Here is a 13,378-nt window from a genome sequence, read left to right as displayed (position 1 = left end):
TTTCCTATGCTACCACCCACCATTAATTACGGTATTTCATACGCTGCCCCTCCATCATTAATTATTTTCTGATGCCCCTCCACCATTAATTATTTTCTGATGCCCATCCTTAATTATTTTCTGATGCCCCCTCCATCATTAATTATTTTGTATAATGCCCCTCCATCATTAATTATTTTCTGATGCCCCCTCCATCATTAATTATTTTCTGATGCCCCCTCCACCATTATTTTGTATGATGCCCCCTTCATCATTAATTATTTTGTATGATGCCCCCTCCACCATTAATTATTTTGTATGATGCCCCCTCCATCATTAATTATTTTGTATAATGCCCCTCCATCATTAATTATTTTCTAATGCTCCCTCCATCATTAATTATTTTCTGATGCCCCCTCCACCATTATTTTGTATGATGCCCCCTCCATCATTAATTATTTTTTATGATGCCCCCTCCATCATTAATTATTTTCTATGATGCCCCCGGGCGCCACAATGTATTTGCTGCTGGTAAAAAAAAAAAACCTATACTCACCTCTGGCAGCGGCTCCCGTGTCTTCATTCTTCTGGCTGCTGCCGGACAGGAAGGGGTGCGCGGGCGCGTGATGATGTAATCACGCGGCCGCACATCCAGGTTCAAGGAGCGATGTGCGCCGGGGTTGTCTTCCGGGCACATCGCTCCACCTGCAATAATAGTGGTCGAACAGCCACATCGACCGCATCTAGCACTATTCAGTGACGGGCAGGAGCTTCCTGTCCGGAGGCTCCTGCCCAACTGCCGCGATCCGCCGGGGGCCCTCCGAGAGCTCGATGAAAACGGTCCGCGGGCCGCATGTGGCCCGTGGGCCGTAGTTTGGGGACCACTGCTATAGACCCCCAAAATGAATTATCTATACATTGTATCTCATCCCGTAAAAAATAAGCCCTCATATGTTTGCATTACCAAAAAAGATAAAAATTTATAGGTTGTACAATGTGACAATACAAATCTGCTGTGAATGGCTCCTCCATTCATTCTATACTCGGCCGTGCGCCCGTACAGAAGTTTACCACCACATATGGGGTATCAGTACACTCGGGAGGAATTGGGCATCAAACGTTGCAGTGCGTTTCATCATTTAATTTATTCAGAAACTGTCAGTTTGGCCTAAATGAATGTATTTTCCAAAAAAATTCCATAGTTTCTAAATCGCAGGTCCATATTGTTTTAACCCATGTGAAACACTTAAAGGGTTAATGGACTTAATAGAAGTTGTTTTACATACGTTGAGGGGTGAAGTTTCTATAGTGGGGTAATTTATGGGGTTTTACTATTATTTAGGCCTTTCAAAGTCACTTGGAAGCTGAGTTGTCCCTCAAAATGTGAGTTTTGGCAATTTTCATGAAAATGAGAAAAATCGCAAGTTCTGCACCTCATAACATCCTAGAAAAATGAGAGGATGCATAAAATATCATCTCAACATAAAGCAGACATTCCGTAAATGTTAATTATCACGCTTTTTGGGTAGTTTTCTTCCTGTCTGGAAAGCAGAACATTTCAAACTTGGAAAATGAAGAATTTTTACAAACTTTTGCCAAATTTTCACGAATCGCAAAACTTATCACTTAAATTTTATAACTAACATGAAGTACAATGTATCACGAGAAAACATTCTCAAACGAAGTTATAACCAATTATCGTGAGACATGTCAGATTTGAAAAATCGAGTCTGGTCATTGAGCTGAAAACTAGTGTCGGTGATAAGGGGTTAAAATGCATTTGACACGCATATGAATTATCTCCTCCCAGAATGCATATGGTCCCTTTCATCTCCCCCTCATATTGTGGCCCCTCATAACCCCATACATTGTGGGCCCTTTATACCCCTTATATGGTGGCCCCTCATCTTTTGAGTTCTTCAGACCCTTTTATCTTGTGGGCACTCACTTATAACCCCACTTATACGGAGGCACCTCATACCCCTTTATGTTGTGGGCCTTCTCCTCATTTTGTGGCCCCTCAACCACCTCATTTTATGACCCCCACTTCTTCCCCTTCCTTGTTTTAAATGTTTTTAAAAACATAATGAACACCACATATTTACCTGTCCCCAGCATCTCTTCTCTTCTAATGTTCCTTTGTGCTGTGATGCTGGCAGAGGATGACATCATCACATGGTACCTGCTGGCATCACATGTACAGGAAAACAATGATGATGGACAGAGCTGATTGTTCTGTTTCATCATGATATTCAACTCTGTGTCCAAGGGACACCGATAGAGTTGAAGTTCTGGCACAGGCGGCAAGGGGCAAAGCTAGCACTGGCAGGGACATCGCTGTCAAACTGCTCAGGGCCCACCGGTGGCCCAGTCCAACCCTGAAACTAGGGTCAAAATGTTTTCCTGGACACATTTCTTCAAGGAACCAGGTTATATGTCCTCAACCACTACTTCCCTCCCATCAGGAAAGATGACTATTGGCACAATACACCTTTCCATTCCAAGCAGAACTATCCAGAAATAACAAGGCCCTGGTAGCAGACTTCACAAGTATTGTCTAGCTATATTAAGCATTATTTTGATGAAAATATAGGCCATACAGCCAGGGTTTGGTATTATGTTCAACAGTGCTAGTTCATGTCATTTACTTTCCCCAGCCTTATTTGAATAATGTCAATAGAATAGAGAGTGCCGGTGACTGGCAAGTCGCCTGGCAGGATGTCGGCACTGCACGACCAATAATAAAGGTAAGTTGATGGCGAGGGCACCGTGTTACAGGTATGGTCTGATTAAGAACATGTGGGTGGTGCTCAGCAAGAGGCAAATAGGCAATCCGTAAAGATAAATGAAGACAAGAGATAGCGGTACTCACCCAGGATTCTTCTTTATTCAACTTTAGTGCATAAGACAGGGAGGTGCAGCACAAGAAAGACTTCAGCGACAGGCCGTTTCGCGCACTCCTGCGCTTCGTCTAGCCGTATGAGGGACGCCGGCAGGGACGGGCTTATATCCGTCCTCCTTCTGACGTCACTCATAGGGAAAGTCATGTGAACGGGAGAAAGGGGGTGTGTAAGTGAGTGTAGGCGGTACTAGTGCAACACCGTCAGCTGACCAGTCCCGCTACAGATACAGCCGACGGGTGCGATCGTCCAGACTACAACTTAAGGAGGTAAGAGGAAAAGAACAAACAGTGAATACACCACATCCTACTAACATCACATTTTTATAAAAACAACTTCATCGCAGTGTGACCTACAGAGAGATTGTAAGAGGCAAGTAGTCGAATTTAATCCTACGTTTTCACAAAGCTAAAGGAACACTGCCATATCGTTTTTGTCATTTAATCCTGCGGGACCTTCCGCTTCTGTTTTAAGGATCCATCTGGCCTCGCACCGGAGGAGCTCTCTATGCCTATCTCCCCCGTTAGTATTCACCAATATCCTTTCAATCCCTGCAAAGGATAGTACATCTGGGTTACCTGCATGCACTGTGTATGTGCTGTATCAGTCTTGGGGAGCCTTTTCCTGTGATCACTGAGCGGTGATGCTCCCTAAATCTAATAAAAAGGGGGCGGATGGTTTTGCCTATATAAAATCGTCTAGACGGACAGAGGATGACATAGACTACATAATCCGTTTTGCAACTGATGAAGTGTTTCACTTCTATACAGAGGGTCTTGTCCCTCAAATGGAAATTGCAAAAATTACAGTGGTGACATGGAAAGTTGCCCTGTGGAGTTGCTTTATCTAACCATGTAGTTGTGTTATCTCCGAACCTGCTTCTGACTAAGAGATTCCTAAGAGTGGGGTTGCGTCTAAAAGCCACTATCGGTCTGTTAGCTGTAAGTGTCTTAAGTTCTGTGTCCCTTTCTAGTATGTTTCAATTCTTTTGTATGGCCTTGCGGATGTTATTCTCATTGGGTCCAAAGTCAAACGTAAATGTAAATCTATTTCTCTCATGCTCCTTATTTCGACCCCCATGTAATAGCTGCTTCCTATCTAGGCACATAGCCTTTTCGAAAGCCTTCCCAATAATGTCGTCGGGATACCCTCTAGCTCTAATTCTGTCCCTTAATTCCACCGCTTGTCTTTGGAAGGATTCATTTGTGTCATTGATGCGTCTCAAGCGGACAAACTGACCGTAGGGTATAGCTTTCTTAACAAGGTCTGGGTGAGCACTATCATAATGCAGTAGTGCGTTTGTGGCTGTGGATTTACGAAAACCGCTCACTTGGATGTGATCATGTACGGCGTCTACTTGGACGTCTAGGGATTCTAAATGTGTGTTACCAAAGACGCTAGTGAACTGCATGTTCATCTTGTTCCCCTCATTTAGGTAGTGGACAAACTCATTGAACTCCTGTTCAGATCCGGACCAGGCCATGAACACATCGTCTACATACCTAAGATATGTGTGTATATGTTTAACAAATGGATTGGCTGAACTCAGTATAAACCTGCTTTCAAATACAGCTAGAAATATATTGGCAAAGGTACATGCGACAGGTGTGAACATTAACGAATTGTGGGTGAGGATAAACAACAAAGCCTCGCGCACAAATTCAATGAGAGCATCACTTTTGTCAGCCTTACGTAGGACCAGGCAAATAGCCTCGACTCCCTCCTGGTGGGGGATCCTGGTATATAAGCTCTCTACATCAATAGATGCGAGCTTGAGATCCTCTCGCCACGAGATACCCTCCACTGCACGTAGAAAGGAATTGGTGTCCTTCAAATAAGACGGAATGTCGGCCAAGATGGGTCTGAGCAGCCAGTCAATGAACTGTGATCGAGATTCAGTCACCGAGCCGATCCCGGCACGGTGACTTGTTAATCTTGGGGAGAAAGTACCATGAGGGTTTTTTAGGGAATTTGGGAAGGAGTTTCCCAGCTGTCTTGTCTGAGAGTACTCCATTCTCAACTGGTCGTCTCAAGATTGTGCGTAAAAGTGACGGATATTTAGATGTGGGATCTCCTGTCAGTCGTGTGTAAGTAGAGGTGTCGTTCAACTGCCTCTCGGCCTCTAACGTAATAATCTTTAGACATGATCACTATGTTTCCGCCCTTGTCGGCCGGCTTTATGAAAAGGGATTTTTTAGTTTCTGTAAGGCTTTCCACTCGTCGGTGGATAAATTGGGGGCTTGGGTGGGATAGATCAAGGTCTTAACATCTCTACAGACCTGTTCATAAAATTTGTCAATGGAAGAGCCGGCCAGCAAGGGAGGGCAAAACGTAGATCGATTACCACCTCTAAATTCAGAGGTGTTGATAACATTATGTTCGGAGATGTTGTGTGTGAGGTCATCGTTTTCCGTTAATAGACTGTGTAGTGCAGGGGTCCCCAAACTTTTTACATAGGGAGCCGTTCACTGTCCCCCTCAGACCGTTGGAGGGCCGGACTAAAGTTTAAAAATAAATAGCGGATTAATTATTTCCTATTCTGCCCCTTATAATTAATTATTTCCTATGCTGCCCCTCATAATTAATTATTTCCTATGCTGCCCCTCATAATTAATTATTTCCTATGCTGCCCCTTATAATTAATTATTTCCTATGCTGCCCCTTATAATTAATTATTTCCTATGCTGCCCCTCACCATGAATTATTTCCTATGCTGCCCCTCATAATGAATTATTTCCTATGCTGCCCCTCATAATTAATTATTTCCTAAGCTGCCCCTCATAATTAATTATTTACTAAGCTGCCCCTCATAATTAATTATTTCCTATTCTGCCCCTCATAATTAATTATTTACTAAGCTGCCCCTTATAATTAATTATTTCCTATTCTGCCCCTCATAATTAATTATTTCCTAAACTGCCCCTTATAATTAATTACTTCCTATTCTGCCCCTCATAACTAACTATTGGCCCCCAGTCGCCACAATCTTTTTACTGCCCTTTTTAATAAAAAAATAAAAACCCTGTACTCACCTAAGTCTTCTATCTTCTTGCCGTGTCCGGACAGGAAGGGGTGCGCGGCCATGTGATGACGTCATCGCGCAGCCGCGCAGCCTAGTTCATGGAGCGATGTGCGCCGGGGTTGTATTCCGGCCACATCGCTCCAGTAATAGTGCTCGAGCGGCCGTTTCCGGACGCACCGAGCACTATGCAGTGACTGGCAGGAGCTTCCTGTCCGGACGGACGGAGGCTCCTGCCAGACTGTTGCAGGTCGCGAGGGCCCTCCGCTGGCGCGCCAAGTGTCGGGGGCCGGATTGAAACTGTCCGCGGGCCGCATGTGGCCCGCAGGTCGTAGTTTGGGGAACCCTGGTGTAGTGTATCTAGGCAAATGCTGTCCATTCTTTCAAGGGGGCTAGTGATATGAAAACCCAAAGGGCCTATGCACGGTATTTCTCCTTCTGGTCTTCTCCCATGGGATATATCCCTAGAGCTAGTATTATCAAACATCTTTCTCAGTGCTATTTTCCTGATAGATTTATAAAGGTCAATTTGAAATTGTACAAAATCGAAGCTCCTAGGGAGACTAAAGTTAAGGCCTTTGGATAAGGCTGATAGGCACACATCGTCCAGAGTCACTTGGGACAAATTAATCACATTAGACCCTAACGTTAAGTCCGGGACAGAGTTGGAATCCTGGGTGAGTGCCGCTATCTCTTGTCTTCATTTGTCTTATTTGAATAATGTTATTAACTTTTGGAAGGTATAGGCTTCAAAGGCCTAGGGCAGTGATGGCTAACCTATGGCACTGGTGCCAGAGGTGGCACTCGGAGCCCTTTCTGTGGGCACTCAGGCCATCACCAGAGATGACTCCAGGTATCTTCCTGCAGTCCCAGACAGCCCAGGACTTGCTGTGCACAGAGGTATTTTAAAGTGACAGGACTACCTGGGACTATTTTCTGCTTTATTGGTGTCCTCAGGTGCCGGTATCAATGAAAACTGTGACAGAGAAGGAAGTATAAATCACAAATTAAATTTTTGTGTTGGCACTTTGCGATAAATAAGCGGGTCTTTGTTGTAGTTTGGGCACTCGGTCTCTAAAAGGTTTGCCATCACTGGCCTAGGGTGATTAAGATAGGCTTGGAAGGGTCTTTGGCTCTGTAAGGGGAAGCAAGCAAGTAACAATTCCATAGGCCTAGTTGCACAGACACAGAATTCCCTCCACTTTTTACACATTGACAAAGAATCTTAAAAAAACACATAACTTATCCATCCAATATGCTAGTTATAGATTTATGGTCCATCCCAGCCAAAAGCCAAATATATATCTGGGATCAGGGAGACAAGGTGAATGCGTACCTGGGTCTCAGCTTTCTCTAGTGACCTTGGAAACAGATATACAGAACTGTCAATGGGAGCATAGTAAGTGGTTCATGTTTGGTCTCAACAAAATCCACAGATCCAGACGGATCTGGTGAGACCTAATCCCTGATCCCAAGACCTCACATTGAGAAGCTAGAACTCATCCAAGGTCCTGGATCTGATCTAAAGTAGGAGGCTTCCTACAGTCGTTATATGGGTGTGAAGGGGTGGGTCTACACCTAATATAATCAGGGCACCTGGTCATTGTTTTAGCCTGGGTGAACTATTTTACATTTCCAGAGCAGGATGGATCTTTAAGTGGGGACTATCCTCTTAGTTCAGCATAAGGTAACATAATTGCTTGTACTACCTGTAAACTGCACTCTCTTAGGCTGCATTCAGGCGAACATATGCCTGCTCAGCTATGGCTGGAGGGGCATACGTCGGCTGCAATGGAGAGGAGTGACCCTTCCTCTCTCCATAGAAATGCATGGCGTATGGGCCGTAACATGGGAAAAGATAGCATAAGTCCTATATTTTTCCCATGTACCGAGCGATACGTGCGGCACCGTATTGCTCCGTGCAGCCATTGCCGTCTATGTGAGATGTGTATGTACGGCTGCATACGTCCCCCATATGTTTGTGTGAATTTAGCATTTAACTGCATGTACATCGATTGTGTAAACTGTTTTGTCTATTTTGCTTTTAAAGATAATAATAACGGTTATCGTATATACTCGAGTATAAGCCGACCTGAGTAAAAGCCAAGGAACCTAATTTTACCACCAAAAACTGGAAAAACCTATTGGGGCTCATTTACTTACCCAGTCCTGTCGCGATCCCGCGGCTCGTTGTCAGACATGGATTCGGGTTCTGCGGGATTCACTAAGGTCGTGCACCCCCGTGCGCTGAGGTCCGCCAAAGCTCACCTGCTTCTTCCCGGTGCATGTAAGTGCTTGATCTTGCAACACATTTCGCTTTTAAAATTACGCGGTTTTCCCGAATCTGTCGGGTTGCCCAAAATCCTGACGGAATTTGGCGCAAAATGAAAAAAATTCGGGAAACCCGACAAAAGTGCGCCGGGAAGCCCTCAGTAAATGAGCCCCATTGACTCGAGCAAGCCCCCTGTAGTATATAGCCTGCCAGCCCCCTGTAGTATATAGCCAGCCCCCCTTTAGTATATACCCTGCCAGCCCCTTGAAGAATATAGCCTGCCAGCCCCTTGAAGAATATAGCCTGCCAGCCCCTTGAAGAATATAGCCTACCAACCTCTTGAACTATATAGCCTGCCAGCCCTTTGAATTATATAGCCTTCCAGCCCATTGAAGTACATAGCCAGCCACCTGTAATGTATAGTTTGCCCATGAAAAAAATAAACTGAATACTCACCATTCCGACGGCCCGGGCAGCTCCTTTTCTATCTTCATGTGCGCGGCAGGTCCGCGACAGTTCTGTGGGCACTGCTTCTTCTTTCTTCATGCCGGCGCGAGGTCCGAGACAGAGAGCTGTCGCAGACCTTCCGCGCACATGAAGATATTAGAGGAGCTGCCCGAGCCGTTGGAGTTTATTTTTTTTTTTTATATACTCGAGTATAAGCCGAGCGGGGAATTTTCAGCACAAAAATTGTGCTGAAAAACTCAGCTTATACTCAAGTATATATGGTATTCCCAGCGTTTTTCCATGTAACAAAAAATAGCGCCCAAAGTAGAAAATGCCTCCTTTTAGCCATTTTGCAACATATAAAAATAGTAATATAAAGTGTTCAAAAGGCCATACAGTCCTCAAAATCATAGCATTGAAAACGTCATCTCATCTTGCAAAAAATGACACCACACACAGCTCCATAGACTAAAGTATGAAAAAGAAGATGGCAAAATGAATAATTAATTAAGTTAAAATTTTTGTATATGTATGAAAACATTATAAAACCTATGTAAATGTAGTATCGCTGTGATAGTACCAACCCAAGGTAAATAGGAGACATGTAATTTGGGATACACAGTGAAAGCTGTAAAAATCAAGGGCACAAGAAAATGGCGCAAATGCTTTTTTTTTTTTACCAATTTCACTGCATTTGGATTTTTTTTCCCAGTACAGGGCATGGAATATTAAATACCGTCACCATGAAGTGCAATTTGTTACGCAGAAAATAAGTCTTCATATAGCTCTTTACTTTGAAAGATAAATAGTTAAAGATTTTTGGGACTGAAGGTGGGGAGTGAAACATGGAAATGGAAAAACAAAAAAGGGCCTGGTAGTTAAGGGGTTAAATATTAAATGTAACCCATTATTCTTTTATCTCGATCCACGAATCCCCACGTCCGTGTGTCTGTTATATACTTGCTACCCTGGAATTGCAAGTAAAAGTCTGTAGTCTCGTTATAGACTGGGCCTTCCGGAGTTTGAAATGTCACAGTGAGTTAGCGAAATAAGGGTACATTCAGACTAAGTGTGCTCTCAACGTGTGCTTGGCGCTCTTAAGCGCTGATGGTCCCTCCATCGAGAAGCGCAGGGCCAGCACCGCAACACAGCGAAATATAGGACATGCCCTATATTTCTCTATGCACGATCATGGTGCGATGAGACAATGGGGCAGATTTACTTACCCGGTCCTGTCGCGATCCAACGGCGCGTTCTCTGCGGAGGATTCGGGTCTTCCGGCGATTCACTAAAGTAGTTCCCCCGATGTCCACCAGGTGTCGCTGCTGCGCTGAATTCCGTCGGAGTTCACTGAAGTTCACCAAGCCAGGCCTGGTGCAGGTAAGCGTGTGTCAAGCGACACATTTTTTTTAATGCGCCACAATCCGATGGCGTGCGCCAAAATCCCAGGGCAATTCAGGGAAAATCGGCGCAAAACTGTAAAATTTGTGTAACCCTCCGTAAAAAAGCGATTTGGGCCCTTAGTAAATGACCCCCAATGTGTGCTCACCACACTATGACCGGGCAGCATAGGCATCAATGGTGAATGATATTAAGCCACAAATAGTGCAGACGGATATCAGTCCCCATTGTGGCTGTGTGAATGAGCCCTAAGACCTTACCTCAACTTTGAAGGGGGTCTGCTGCTGGACATTTCATTGATGAGGGGAGGCTGCTGCTGGACATTTCATTAAAGAGATGCGGCTGCATTTCCCACCGTAGTCAACTCAATGAGTTTATTTTTTTTACAGTAAAATTAGGTGCCGCAGCTTATACTTGAGTATATGTGGTATATATTTTTCCTCACAGAGAAAAAGCTAAAGGCAATGGGACATTATAGGGCTAATTTACTAAGGGTCCGTGGATCACGTTGCCGTCGGACTTCCCTATATTTTCGGGGTTTTTGCGCCACTCTGGTATTTAGCAGGGGATTGTGTCGCACGCGATCAGATTGTGGCGTGGCTGCACTGGCTTTCATGCAACAGAAATCGGGGGTTGGGCCGTCGGACGATCCGACTGATTCGGACTGAGCGCAGGATTTAAGATTCAATTTGTGTCCCAAGACAATGCAGTTACATACACTTACATACACCAGAAAAAAGAAGGTGAACCCCGGCAGACCTGAGCGGGGAAGCGACAGATGCAGGATATCGGGTGCACGATCTTCGTGAATCACGGCAGACTTGCATTCTGGTCGAACAATGCACTTTCAGGGATCGTGGAGGACAGGTAAGTAAATGTGCCCCCATATGTGTGTGGGGGCTATAGAAAAAGGGGTATCATAATGTCCTCTTTCTGTAACCCCCTTTTTTATGAAGACAGACAACAGAAAAAGGAACACTATTAGGAGGGGGCTACAGAAAAGAGGTCAAATGCAGGAAAGGGGGCATTTGAGACAGGCCTTGTGGAAATAGGTTGGGTTGAGATATGGGGTATTTGTGGTTCACACCATTTGTTTCCCCAGGGGGTTACCAGACCCGGGCCCTGAAAACAGTTGGGGACCACTTCTTCAAGGTGACCCCCCTACCTTATAGTTTCTCCACTTTTCCTGTATTTCTCTTTTGTTGTGGCTGTGCACATCTCTAAAGCCAGCAGACGTAATAATGTCAAATAATCAAATTGTCTCTTTTGAAGTTCAAAATTATATTGTACCTGCCTACAAATCTTCCTGGCTTGTCTCTGCAATAAATTTCTTATGTGGGTGTCTCCATCATGAAAAACTTAAAGTAGGGTATAAAATATTCTAACTAGGATTCCCTCTTTCTGAAATCTCACCCGTTTACCATGCCAAATCTCCTCTAGAATCGTGAAAATGATATGCCTGATATGATTCAAATTTAGAAACTGCAAAGTGGTGTCAGGGGTGTCAGTCAGATGCTCCTATCTTCTATAGCGCCTAGAAACATGCTTTTGTGATATATTAAAAAGGGAAATCTCATCTGCAACATCCCCCACCGGAGGGCCACCGGGCCCAGAATACCGGAGTGGCTGGGGGTTGCAGCCTAGGGCGCGCTGATGTCGTGGTGCTTGGTATGGGGACCGGAGGGCTGTCTTACAGCCTGGCAGGTCTCCAGCAGGTGGTGTGGCCATGAAATATGGAGGGAAAGGCTGATGTTCTGGTTCTCCCTGGGGCAACCCTTGAGTGTCTGTAAGATAGGTCCCTGGGTAATGGATGGGATGGCCCATGGTGTCAGACAGCCGTATCCAGAGATCAGATGGAGGCAACGTTGTGCAAATTAACACACGGTTCTTTATTGAACAGGTAGCAGGTAGTGGGCCTAAACGATCAACAGCAGATTCTGGTACTTGAGTGAACACTGTCTCTCTCTGTTCACTCTGTGTCTGCAGATTGGACTGCTGCTCTGTGGAAAGACCATGAGGTCTAGAGCAACTGACAGGTGGGTCTTATTCACAACTACTCCCTTGCCTATACATTGGCAGGGGTGTTGCACATCTTTCAGGTTTATGGTTCTTCAATCTCCTGAACTAGAGATGCAGGCATCTAAAAACAGAGTTGGAAATGTACAAAAATGTCCTGTCTGTATCTCAGAACCACAACCCTAATGTGACCTGAAGTATATGAATCCTATTTTCATAGTTGGTTTACTTAGTGCAAATTTACCTTTTTATTAATTGACTTATGACACTAGGGTTGACCCCCATTCCAAGTCTGATATGTTTGGATCAATGCACAAAGTGCATCTGAAATGATGACTAACTGACCTGCATGGATTGAGTGTTCTGTAAATGGTATGTCTTATTATATTCTTGTATTGTTAGTGTTATATTTCATAGATTGGTGTACTTTTGTACCTTTTGTTACTTTTTGTACTTACTTTTTGTTACCAAATTTTGCACTTATATTGAAATATTTTTGACGAACCTCACTGCCAAGTCTAACGAGGAAAAGGACAAACAAAAAAGCAATATAAGCAACCTATTAAATAATATTACAGGACAGCCCCATTAGTCATATGGGGCGTGCTTTCCAGCTAATCTTTTTGCAAATGTAAGGCCAGGTATTCAAATAACAGCAAATAGATACCACAAACATACAATACCATAATGAGAGCAGTATGTACGCAGAGAGATCAACAAACATGCAGTGCAAACATTCACTGCACTAAAGTGAACATGCAGCACGCACGCAAGGCGGACACCCTACTGATTTTTACTCTAAAGTATACAATCTATCTTCATTATCTAGATGTATCATAGACATAGCTGAAGGCTTACAAGTCCTGTACCTTTCAGCAGTATCAAATGCCCAGTTGATGCCACATTGGCAGCTATATTCATATTATGCCACCCTCCAGATTTATATTTTGAAAATGTTATATCTATGAGACAACCTTTCTAGTATGACAGCTTAGATACAGTGGCTCAGCTCTGTGTAGTAAGAAAATATTGTGTACATAGTGAGAATTGATTACATCACAGTCAGGGCTGGCTCAGATATAAGAAGGCCATTTGGCAACAGAGTCTCAGTGGGCCCCTTATTGTGAACTTAAATGGTGGCATTAAAAATGCAAAAATTACCTATACCATCTGTACGACAAACCAATATAAAATGCTCCCCCATACAGCCCAATCTAAACAATGCCCTCATACAGGCCACTTCTATAAAATACCCCCCAAAAAGCCATCCTCTATAAAGATTTCCCCATACAGTTCCCTCTATACAATGCCCCATTCAGAACCCTCCTCTATACAGTGCCCCAT

Source organism: Engystomops pustulosus, chromosome 7, assembly GCF_040894005.1.
Source record: "Engystomops pustulosus chromosome 7, aEngPut4.maternal, whole genome shotgun sequence".
In the NCBI taxonomy this organism is placed as follows: Eukaryota; Metazoa; Chordata; class Amphibia; order Anura; family Leptodactylidae; genus Engystomops; species Engystomops pustulosus.
The sequence above is the reverse complement of the archived record's forward strand: the minus strand, read 5'-3'. Positions refer to the sequence as shown.